The sequence below is a fragment of the Ahaetulla prasina genome, chromosome 4, assembly GCF_028640845.1.
Source record: "Ahaetulla prasina isolate Xishuangbanna chromosome 4, ASM2864084v1, whole genome shotgun sequence".
Lineage (NCBI taxonomy): Eukaryota > Metazoa > Chordata > Lepidosauria > Squamata > Colubridae > Ahaetulla > Ahaetulla prasina.
Window position 1 is genome coordinate 66,534,763 of NC_080542.1, and position 12,978 is coordinate 66,547,740.

General features: G+C 40.5%; 1 protein-coding gene across 3 annotated transcripts in view; it reads left to right on the plus strand.

Annotated features, from left to right (window-relative positions):
• Positions 1 to 12,978, plus strand: part of LOC131197612 (cytochrome c oxidase assembly factor 1 homolog) — a 37,811-nt gene that overhangs the window by 12,991 nt on the left and 11,842 nt on the right. For 2 of the 3 annotated variants that reach the window (XM_058181884.1, XM_058181885.1), the window contains exon 2: positions 11,855 to 11,909. The gene's annotated coding sequence lies outside the window, so the exon portion shown is untranslated. Of the gene's footprint in view, positions 1 to 11,115; positions 11,910 to 12,978 lie in introns of those variants that run through there. The other variant, XM_058181883.1, reaches the window with a different exon arrangement.

The following is a 12,978-nucleotide window of genomic DNA, read 5'->3' on the forward strand; positions in this document are numbered from 1 at the left end:
AGATTCTTTTTAAGTATGTATGTATGAAATATTTTAAAAGAATGTGTATTAGCAATAGCATTTAGGCTTATATACTGCTTCACAGTGCTTTACAGCCTCCTCTATGCTGTTTACAGAGTCAGCATATTGCCCCCAACAATCTGGGTCCTCATTTTACCCACCTCAGAAGGATGGAAGGCTGAGTCAACCTGAGTACTATATAAATTGTGCTTGTGGAGTCATATTGCTTGGGTTTGCCTTTCTTGCTAACCTTAACTCATTTTGCACCAAAGAACCTTTGTCACCTTTTTTTATTCTTAGCCCTTTTTTTCATTCCCAATTATCATTCTTATTTAATCTCAGCTGCCATGCAAGCTGCACATTGAATCATATTAGATCTTAGTGGCTTCCTAGTTTTTTCCTCATTAGTATTGTTTGAAAAACTTTACTCTTTAATTTCCTTTTCTAGAAGTCCTAGCCAACTGCATTACAATAAAATCTGTAAAGTTTTCTTCCCATGGCATCTTTCTTATCCTTTCTTGCAGTTTATTAAAATCAGTGGTTTGAATTGTTAAAATCAAGAACCCTAACAGTGCATGGTCATTTGTCCCCAGAGTTCCTACCACTTTAATATTGTTTTATTATATGCCCACCAGTGGTGGGTTTCAAAACTTTTTACTACCAGTTCTGTGGGTATGGCTTGGTGGTGTAGCATGGCTTGGTGGGTATGGCTTGGTGGGCGTGGCTGTAAAATCTCTATTCCCATCCCACTCCAGGGGAAGGTTACTATAAAAAACCCCATTTCCTCATGATCAGCTGGGAATTGGGAGGCAAAGAATAGATGGGGGCGGGGCCAGTCAGAAATTTTACTACCGGTTCTCCAGAACTGGTCAGAACCTGCTGAAACCCACCTCTGATGCCCGCTAGCTCTTCACATAAAGGCTTATACCCAAAATTAGAACACTGATGTAAATAATGTATTCAGCAGTAAACAAAATATATATGCAATGGGTAAATTTGAATACTGTGCTTTCAATTCAAATTCAAATCAATTCAATTTGAATGCTGTGCTTTCAGTTCCATGTTTATTTTATGTAGTTATATCTTGCTACAATTGTAAAGAGATTTGGAGCTGTTCAGTAGCAGGTTCAGCTTAATGATCATGCTTACAGCAATTGAAACTTGTGTTATTCCACATTTTGTGGTTACCTTTAAACTTGTTGCTGTTGTATACTATGTGCTAAATCGGAATTGTTTTTATCAATTAATACATGAATTAGAAATTGTGTCTGTGTGTGTCTTTTTGTCTGTCCTGGTTAGAATATTGGACTAATACTTCTACTGTGACATTTACTGAGTGAGACTTAGTCAGCCACTGATTAGGTTTACAGAGTGTACTAAACATGGATTATTCAACTATAATTAGTTAATGGGGTATAGTTGGCTAAGTTTATACAATACATGGAATCCTAAAGCAGCAGTCACCAACTGGTGGTTCGTGGACTACTGGTGGTTCGTGAGAAAATTTTGGTGGTCCGCAGAAAAATTATTTGCATTTTTTATATTGCACTAAATCAAGAGTTCTCAAACTACGGCCCCTGGGACGGATACATGCAATGAACATTTATTGCTGCAGAGAGTCTCTCCCTTCGGGGTCTTTTTGTGTGGGTTGGAAGAGGGGGCAGAAATTCCGACTCGGGGTCTGCTTCAGCCTCCTGGTGTGGGGCTTTGGGCGAAAGCTGGAGGGAAACGCCACTGGTGTGAAGAGACGGAGGTCCTTGTTCCAGTGGGACTGCCTCATGGCCTGGAACTGGCTGACCATCTCAGCCCACTGAGCCTCCAGGCGCCGGTACCTGACCTTGCCCTCCTGCAGGTCTTCCCTCTGCTTGGAAAGCCTATGTTCCTAGTCCTCAGTGAGGTGCTTCTGCTGAGCCTCCTTCTCTGTCAGATCCAATTTGAACTGTTGGATCTGTTGAGCTGTTTTGCCAACTCTTTCTCGTGGTGGCTACTTAGCTCCAACAACTGCTTCCTATTGGGACCCTAAGGAGCCTGGGCAGGGAGGCAAGGGGGGGCTGGGAGGGGAAGTGCAAGTAGAGGCCGGCGAGGTGCTCTTCGACGTGAGTGACATTGATTGGCCACACCACTCAGTCACATGACAACCTAGCCATACCCACCCAGCCAGTCATTAGGCAGATCATATTAGTGGTCCGCGGGATTTAAAATTATGAATTTGGTGGTCCCTGAGGTCTGAAAGGGTGAGGACCTCTGTCCTAAACTATAAATGGTAAGGGCTAGGTCAGTGATAGCAAACTTTTAGACACTGAGTGCCCAAACTGCGTGCGTGCATGCCCAAACTAAAAGGTATGTGCACCTTTCATCATTTGTGGGGAAACAGAAGCTCACAAAAGAAATGCCATGGAGATCTGACTTGGGGCAACAGTGCACATGCCAGCAGAGAGGGTTCTATGTGCCACCTCTGGCATGTGTGCCATAGGTTCGCCATTCCTCAAAACTGAAACAAACTGTTGTTATCGCTTAGCACTATGTGTGAATCTTGCCACTGAAATTTCTTCATCCAATCTGATAGTATTTCCAGATCAGCCAATGTTGCTACTGGGACTGGGCACTGCCATAATGTATTGTAGACCAAATAATCAGGTAAGATTTATGCACATTAAGGCCATTTCTTTTTCTTATGTGCTATGCATTTATCTGTATCAGAAAATCAGATGCATTTGCACTCTGACATAAATAATAAACAATACATTTCACTTTTTGTAGTGAAAATAGGTGAGTGCAAGTATATTTCAACACTCCTTTTACATATATCTGTTTAATTTTATTTTTTTAATGTAATTTCTTGTATAATGTTTATGTGGTGTAGTTTCAGAGTAAATCTGTTGAGTGGTTTCTGAGTTTTGCGCTATTTCATCATGAAATAGAAGTAATAGTGAAACAAATGTGAAATTATTCTGGATCCTATTGAAAAAGTGATGTTTTTGCTGAAACTTCAGTGGCTATGGTGCTGTTCCCTTGTTGGCAAGCATGTGTTTGGAGCTCAATAAAAACGGCTGTGATTATTTATATTGCTTACTTAACAATGGTCTTATGCAGTGCCTTAAGGATGGTAGTGGAAAGGTTGGATAAAAATTCAAATGTGTGTGCAAATATGGTGAAGAATGTGCTTGGAGCTGCCCAGTCTTGCTCTAAATGTCTGCTCAGGCATAAATCACAAAGTAACTTTTAAAAAATGGCCTCTTTCAGCCTTGGTTCTTAACCAGTTTGTCATATGAGTAAAAGTTTTACTTGGTGGAGGTGCACAAAATAATCTGGCTCTGGAACATTCAGTTTCCTTTCCTCATTTCTCATTCCCAAACAGAGTATCAGCAGATTTTTTTTTAATGTCGCGGAGTAGGTAGCCTGGAATTGGTTCTCTGAATGCATCATATCCTAAATCCTGAATAGGACTTAGAAATACACATTTGCATACATCAGTTTATGCATACAGTAGTGTCTGTTTTTTTATTTGATTATGGATTGTTGTTTATTAATCTAGGTCTTTATTATATGATTTAGTTATTCCTGAGGTTCTTTGTTGTACATATTAAAATAGAATTTCTTTTTTATTGTTTTATTTTAACATTGGAGTTTATTAAGATGTGATTCTAAATACATCTGAGCAAAGCCATTTTGGTTAAAGGGAATCAGGAATCATTAGTTCAAACGTTTAGAACTAGCACCAAGAGGGCTCTTGTTTTGCCCCATTCAGATTTGAAGCAAACATGGAAAAAGAAGAGGCATCTCCCTGATCCTTTTATCATGAGACCCAGTAAGATATCATCCATTGGCATAGGATGATCAGTGATGATACCCAAGTTCACATTTTGACCCCTTACTGAAGAAGGGATGCAGTCAAAAAGATGCCTGGTGCTTTTTGTGTTTAGATTGAAAAGAAAAGGTTGAAACTCAATCTTCGCAAAGGATAGTGGCTTTGAGAAGGAATTGCTGGTGAGTGAATTGTGTGTGGGGGGGGGATGGACATTCTATAGCACCAGTGATGGGTTGCTACTGGTTCGTACCGGATGGGGCGAAACAGTAGCGCCGGTGGTGGGAGGCTCTGCCCATCCACCTGGATGCTTCTGTGTATGCACAGAAGTGTAGCACGCACGAGCACCCACGAGCGAACTGGTAGCGGCAGGTTTTGAAACCCACTTCTGTCTAGCACCTGGTGGGACTGGCAGGGGAGAGAAACTATGTGTTTATGTGTATGAAAGAGTTGTAATATTTGTAATGTGTGTCTACATTTTGTAATGTGTAGGGAGGTGGCAATTGAATACCCTGTAGGCACTGAGAGCTGATAAACCTCAAGGCGCATGGCTTCCCAACTTAGAATTTTCTGATAAGGACATTGGGAGATTCCAAATTCTGGGTCCTATGTGCTTCGTTCTGGGGATGGGACTGACATTGGTGGGAGAGCAGGTCATAGAATTAAGTGGTGTTGGGCAAGGGGAAATATCATAAGCAAAAGCAGGCCATCTTTGGGAATTACAGTTCTATGAGAAACAGTTCTATGTTCCAGCTACCTGACTTTAGCCCCAATGCTTTGTCAGTGGACTTTTAGCAGCCCTGGCCACTAGCTGCTTCTACTAAATACAAAGTCAGTCTGTAAAAGGTCTTTATCATCAATGATTTGATCAATAATGAGATGACAGACTTGGCATAAACAAGTTCATTTAATGACCATTCAAAATTGCAATGGCACTGAAAAAAGTAACTTTTGACATTTTTCACACTTATGACCATCACAGCATCCCCATGGTCATGTGATTTGCATTCAGATGCTTGACAACTGACTTGTATTTATTATAGTTGCAATGTCCCAGCATCCCCGTGATCATCTTTTTGCCCCTCTGACAAGCAAAGTTAATGGGAAAGCCAGATTTACTTAACACTAATTTAACAATTACAGTGTTACTAATTGAACAACTGCAGTGATACATTTAACGATGTGGCAAGAAAAGTCATGAAATGGGGCAAAACTCACTTAGCAACATAAATTCTGGGCTCAGTTGTGATCGTAAGTTGAGGACTACCTGTATTACTGAGACCTGTGTGGATTCTAAAAGGGGAGTTGCCCTTTCCGAAATTTGTCCAACTGGGTTACAATTGAGCCATGGTGGCAAAGTGATTAGAATGCAATGTTGCAGACTAACTCTACCCACAGCCAGGAGTTTGATCCTGATGGACTCAAGACTGACTCAGCCTTCCATTCTTCTAAAATTGGTAAAAATGAGGACCCAGATTTTTAGGGACAATATACTGACATTTGTAAACTGCTCAGAGAGTGTAAAGCACCACGGGTGGTATGTAAATCTAAGTGCTATTGCTATTGTTATTGCATTGTGACAAGGATCCAGGGTCATTCAGGAGGGAAAATCATAATTTCTTACAATCTTCATAGATCACAGATTACCAGTTGTGTGATCCTGTTCATTAAGTTGGGCTATAGAGATTAGTTAGGACTGTTATTGTAGTTCCAGCCACCCTGCTGCACAGTGACCTCTCTGCTTGAACTCCTTTCACTCTATTTCTGGATTTGGCTGGTGGTTCTGGGGCACTTTAAACTCCCTTCCCTTGAAATGGGCTCTGAGGTGGCTCTAGAGGCTACCATGGCAGCCCTGGGCTTCTCCCAGGTTATTTAGAAGTCCATTCAAAGTGCTGGTGTCTTAGATTACTGGAGACATACTTAGATGACTCCATTGTGGAGGCAACAGTTCTTATCCTCTTTTACGCTCAGACTTTGTATATTTGTCTTCATATATTTTTTTAATGTGGATTTCTTATATTTTTTGAACTTTTGTTTTACTTGATTGTTGATTGTGTTTCTCCAGAATATTTCACTTTGGTGTACATAACTATTTATATCGCACATTTTGGATTTAATTTATTCAATTATGTATTTTTAATCCAAATTTAATCCAAATTTCAATTTGGTACACTGCTCTAATCCTAACCTTAACCCTAGTTGATTACCTGGCATTGCCCGCGTATTTATTTATCCCAATCTTATATTAGACAGGTAAAGGAATGAATTATATCTTTAGTGTCAAATCAAAGCAATTTTATTCACAGTATTTAAAAAAATATTCAAATTAAGAATAATATTAATTTAAGACAAAACTTGATTATAAGCATTTTTAGTTTCACTTCCAAGAGCAAGAATAAATAAATTCTGTGGTGAACCCACCCTTGAGCAAACAAAATAAAGTTATCTGTGGGAGACACATGGTGATCTCAAATCCACTCCACAGTATTTAATAGACTGACCCTGTGACTTATTGATTGTGATTGAGAATGCAAGTCTTAATTTAAAAAAAAAATTCAATTTTTTTTCCAGAGAGTAAGTCATCTTTGTACCACATTTGGTTGAAATTGCTTGAGCTGTTCCAGAGTTATGCTGGAATACACACACACACACACACACACACACACATGCACACCCCGAGGGGTATTAGGGGTGTGTAACCCCTACAGAATTTTTTTCCAGAGAGTACGTCATCTGTGTACGTTTGGTTGGTTGAAATTGCTCAAGCCATTCTAGAGTTATGCTGGAACGCAAACAACATACCCTGAGGGGTGCTGGGGTGTGTTACCCCCACAGTATTTTTTTTCAGAGAGAAAGTCATCTGTGTAGCAAGTTTGGTTAAAATTGCTCGAGGCGTTTCAAGAGTTATGCTGGAACACACACACACAGACACACACAGACACATGCGCATGCACGCATGCACACACAAACACCAGGGGTGTCTTACCTCCACGGTATTTGTTTCCAGAGAGTAAGTCATCTGTGTACCAAATTTGGTTGAAATTGCTCCAGCCGTTCCAGAGTTATGCTGGAACACACAGACAGACACACAGACACACAGACACACAGACTACACACACACACACACCAAGGATGTCTTACCCTCACAGTATTTGTTTCCAGAGAGTAAGTCATCTGTGTTTGGTTGAAATTGCTCAAGCTGTTCCAGAGTTATGCTGGATCGTATGTATGTGTATATATGTATGTATGTATGTATGTATGTATGTATGTATGTATATATATATATATAGGTCTTTGGTTGTTCGGGTTTTCTCCCGTGTAAAATTGGAAGTGTCTTGGCGACGTTTCGACGAAGTCTCATTCGTCATCTTCAGGCTTCAGCTTCGTGCTTCTGGGAGCAATGTGTGATCGCAGCTGTTTCTTCCTTTTAACTGCTAGTGGGGGTTTGAACTGATTGGGTGGGAGTTTGGCTGTGCTCTGATTGGATGGGTTTTTTTCCTGTGCTCTGATTGGCTGGGGGTGTGTCCTGTGTTGGTGGGGGCTTGGTTGTGCTCAGTCTAGTCTGTGCTGCAGGGGGATTTGAGCTGGTGAGCTGCATAGCTGTTGTTTGGCTTTGTGGTCGTGCTACATCTTCATAGTGGGTGTCAGTCTGCTGCATGAATGGATTGGAGGGGTTTGAAATGGCTAATGTTGCAGCTGCGGTCTGGCTTCTGGTCCTTGGTCGTGCTTTATGATCAGTGTGGGTTTGGGTCTGCTTTCTGGGTGGATGTGTGGTGGTGACATCCTGTGTGGACCTTGTGAGTGTGGGTCTGGTGTCATTCCTCGTGTTAGGGACTCGTTTGTCAATAAAGGGCGGGTTTCCAAATGGCTGGTAGGCGGAGGTGTCATCTCGCTTGTTCATGCTGTGTGGGCGTTTTCTATCTCAATGGCTTCTCTGATTATTCTGTTGTTAAAGTGTTCAGTTTTGGCGATAGTTCTGGTCTTTTAAAGTCAATATCATGTCCTGTGACTTTAAAGTGTTGGACCAGGGAAGAAGTTGGTTCCTCTTTTTTGAATGAGTTCTTGTGTTCTTCAATGCGTGCACTTATTCTTCTGTTGGTTTGTCCAATGTATGTGGTGGGGCAGGCGGTGCATGGACTTTCATATACTCCTTGATTTTCTAACTCAATTTTGTCTTTGGGGTTTCTTAGGATGGTGGATATTTTTCTGTTTGTGCAGAATGCTGTCTTGATGTTGTGTTTGTGGAGGATCTTGCTGATTCTGTCTGTGGTGCCTTTTATATATGGGAGGAGGGCTGTGCCGTTTTCTTGTTCTCTGTCTTGGATTTTAGTGGGGGGTTCTTTTTGGATTAGCTTGGTAATCTTATTTCTTTGGAATCCATTGGATGTTAGTACGTTAGTGAGAGTGTCTAGTTCGGGTTTTAGGTGTTGTTCATCAGCTAAGCATTTTGTTCTGGAGATGAGTGTCTTGGCTACGGAGTTGATCTGTGCTGGGTGGTGGTGTGAGAGTGCGTGCAGATAGCGGTTTGTGTGTGTTTTCTTCTGGTAGATGGTGTGTCCTAGGGAGCCATTGGGTTTTCTGTAGACTAAGACATCCAGGAAGGGAAGTTGGTTATTAACTTCTGTTTCCATGGTGAACTGTATTTTGGGGTGTAGGCTATTGAGGTGTGTGAGGAAGTTTTCAAGTTTTTCTTTCCCGTGTGGCCAGATTATGAAGGTGTCATCTACATATCTGAGCCAGAGTTTGGGTTTGTGATCAGATTTTTCTAGAGCTTGGGTTTCAAAGTGTTCCATGTAGAGATTGGCAATGACAGGTGAGAGGGGTGATCCCATGGGTGCTCCTTCTATTTGTTTGTATTTTTGTCCATTATAGATGAAGTATGTGTTGGATAGGCAGTGGTTGGTCAGTTCTAGGATGTGCTTGGGGGGGTTATATTTGTTTTGGATAGCTGTCAAGGCTTCTTTGATTGGCACTTGGGTGAAGAGGGATATGACATCAAAGCTCACGAGTAGGTCGTTGGGCTGTAAGTTTTGTTTCTTTATGATCTCTATGAACTGGAATGAGTTTTTACGTGAGGTGATGGATTCTGCATAGGGCTGTAGTTGTTTGGCGAGAAATTTGGCTAGGTTTTGTAGAGGTGAGCCTATGGAGCTGACTATGGGTCTGAGTGGGGTTCCTTCTTTGTGTATCTTGGGGAGGCCATAGAGCTTAGGGCATCTGGATGATTTCTCTGGGAATGATTCTTTGTTGGATTTCTTCGCTGATGGGGGAGGCTTTTATTTTGGATCTAGTGGTTTTTTCTAGGTAGGTGGTGGGGTCTGTGTTTAGGGGCTTGTATGCAGGGTCTTGGAGTAGGTTGGTTAATTTGGTTTGGTAGTCAGATGTGTTCATAACCACCGTGGCGTTGCCCTTGTCTGCTGGTAAGATTATTATGCTGGTATCTTTTTTCAGGTTAAGTAGTGCTGTCTGTTCCTCTTTGGGTAAGTTGCTTTTGGGTGGCTTGCTGGTGCAGAGGATGTTGGAGATCTCGAGTCTGATTTTGTTAGCGTCATCAGGGTTGATTTTGGTCAGGCTGGTTTCAACTCCGCATATAATGGTTTCGGTGGGGATGTATTTGGGAGTGATATATATATATATGTACAAACAAGTAGAAGGAGCACCCATGGGATCACCCCTCTCACCTGTCATTGCCAATCTCTACATGGAACACTTTGAAACCCAAGCTCTAGGAAAATCTGATCACAAACCCAAACTCTGGCTCAGATATGTAGATGATACCTTCATAATCTGGCCACACGGGAAAGAAAAACTTGACAACTTCCTCACACACCTCAATAGCCTACACCCCAAAATACAGTTCACCATGGAAACAGAAGTTAATAACCAACTTCCCTTCCTGGATGTCTTAGTCTACAGAAAACCCAATGGCTCCCTAGGACACACCATCTACCAGAAGAAAACACACACAAACCGCTATCTGCACGCACTCTCACACCACCACCCAGCACAGATCAACTCCGTAGCCAAGACACTCATCTCCAGAACAAAATGCTTAGCTGATGAACAACACCTAAAACCCGAACTAGACACTCTCACTAACGTACTAACATCCAATGGATTCCAAAGAAATAAGATTACCAAGCTAATCCAAAAAGAACCCCCCACTAAAATCCAAGACAGAGAACAAGAAAACGGCACAGCCCTCCTCCCATATATAAAAGGCACCACAGACAGAATCAGCAAGATCCTCCACAAACACAACATCAAGACAGCATTCTGCACAAACAGAAAATATCCACCATCCTAAGAAACCCCAAAGACAAAATTGAGTTAGAAAATCAAGGAGTATATGAAATCCATGCACCGCCTGCCCCACCACATACATTGGACAAACCAACAGAAGAATAAGTGCACGATTGAAGAACACAAGAACTCATTCAAAAAGAGGAACTAACTTCTTCCTGGTCCAACACTTTAAAGTCACAGGACATGATATTGACTTTAAAAAGACCAGAACTATCGCCAAAACTGAACACTTTAACAACAGAATAATCAGAGAAGCCATTGAGATAGAAAAACGCCCACACAGCATGAACAAACGAGATGACACCTCCCGCCTACCAGCCATTTGGAAACCCGCCCTTATTGACAAACGAGTCCCTAACACGAGGAATGACACCAGACCCACACTCACAAGGTCCACACAGGATGTCACCACCGCACATCCACCCAGAAAGCAGACCCAAACCCACACTGATCATAAAGCACGACCAAGGACCAGAAGCCAGACCGCAGCTGCAACATTAGCCATTTCAAACCCCTCCAATCCATTCATGCAGCAGACTGGCACCCACTATGAAGATGTGGCACGACCACAAAGCCAAACAACAGCTATGCAGCTCACCAGCTCAAATCCCCCTGCAGCACAGACTAGACTGAGCACAACCAAGCCCCCACCAACACAGGACACACCCCCAGCCAATCAGAGCACAGAAAAAACCCCATCCAATCAGAGCACAGCCAAGCTCCCACCCAATCAGTTCAAACCCCCACTAGCAGTTAAAAGGAAGAAACAGCTGCGATCACACATTGCTCCCAGAAGCACGGTTGAAGCCTGAAGATGACGAATGAGACTTCCGAAACGCCGCCAAGACACTTCCAATTTTACGGAGAAAACCCGAACAACCAAAGACCTATATACAAACACCGTGAAAACCTCAGAAAACATATATATATATATATATATATATATATATATATATATATATATATATATATATATATATATATATATATATATATATATATATATGTATACACACACACGCACACATACATACATACATAGGTCCTTTTTTATATATATAGATGTATTTTTTATCCAAATTACAATTTGGGTAATGGTACACTGCTCATGTTGGTTAACTGAAGCACCTTAAGTGCTGCAAATCAGTCTAGCCATTGGTCAATCTCCTCATTCAGGAAAAGGTGGAAATAGTTTTATCACTTACACCATCTGGAACACTTTTCACTCAAAGAGGCAATTATTCCCAGACATCAGGAACTTAGATAAAGGGGAAGATAGACCTGATTAAAAAAAGGGAAAGTGGCCTTGGAAAACTCAAAGAGTTAGGAGAATAGAGATTATATATGTTGTTTTCACAACTTAAAGCAGGGATGGATAATTGTACTTTCTAGAAGTTGTAGTACATTTTTTTCTCCATTGGCTGTACTGGCCATGCTGATAGTTCAACACCCAGAGAACAATTTCTTGGCCAGTTTGGGGTATTATTTTTCAGCTTCTAAAGCTGCATCGTCTGGAAAACATTTTTAGAAAGGGATATTGCAAAATATTCATATTTTTTCTGCAGTATCAGTTTTTTGCAAAGCCAGTCTTGAATTCTGAGAGTTGTAATCTCAAAACATCTAGAGGACATCAAATTGGGTAATATTGGTTAGTAGCAGAGGAGGAAGATACGATGCCATTTTTAAAGACCTATTCTAAAGGAACTTAAAGATACTAATGTATGTAACTATTTTTAATTCCAGAATAATTCTTTTTAACCAAGACAATTAAAGAACTTCCTGGGAAGAGCTTGACAAGGTATGATATAATATCATTAGATATGATTGATTGATAGATTGATTGATTGATTATGCACCATCAAGTAATTTTTTAACTTAAAAACCACATTGATTTACTCCATAGCAATCTATCCCTAACCTATTCTTTTAGGAATATCCTAAGAAGATAAAGCTATATTTAGGGATTATTGTTGCATTTTTACTAATGTGTAAAGGCATGTGTAAAGCTACAGCACTTCATCTTGGAAGGAGCAAAAGAATGAATGACCATGTTCTTGAGCATTCTCACATTACTTATGCAAAATATTTGCCTTTCCCTCCTGTTTTATTCACTTAATGTAATGTAATGTAATCATTTTGCCAACATTTTCCTGTTTGTGGCTACATTGCTGTCACTTTTAGGAATAATCAGGGCTTCTTAATCATCTCGAGAAATGATCTTTTGAAAATATCTTCTAAGCAAGTCCTGATCAAATTAATAGGATTGTACGTACATATGCTAATGTTCTTACATGTGCTGTGGTAGTTACTATTTGAAAATGTTTCCTTGTGACAATGTGCTTATTAATAAATCCACACTCAAAGAATTGAAAAGGAAGCATATTATTTTTTATGTTTACTTCCTTGTTCTGATTATTATGATTTAAGATTCGTTCTTACATTCACACATTCTATCAATGTGAATCTCCAAAGTGTGAATCTCCAAAGTCCTATATTCATCCAAGCTATATTTATCTCTTGAAAGCATTAGTGGGAGGAAATACAGTATCTTCATTGCAATAAATGTTGCATTGCAATAAATGCAATAAATAAATAACATGGGAACGATCAAAAAAAGAAAAAAAAACTGAATTCATTTCTTTAGCAGCACTCTGTCTTTTCTGCTTCTTCTCTGATGTTTGTCATCTGCCTGAATATCAGAGCAACGTTACAAAAAAACCTGATTTGCAAGATAGGCAGGTTTAATGAAGAACACAGGAACAAAAACCTACTGCAAAATCTTCTAATATCATTTTGTCTACTTTTATCTGTACTTCAATGACTCAAAAATGAGGCAACCTTTCCTCTTACTAACTACTCAATCTATT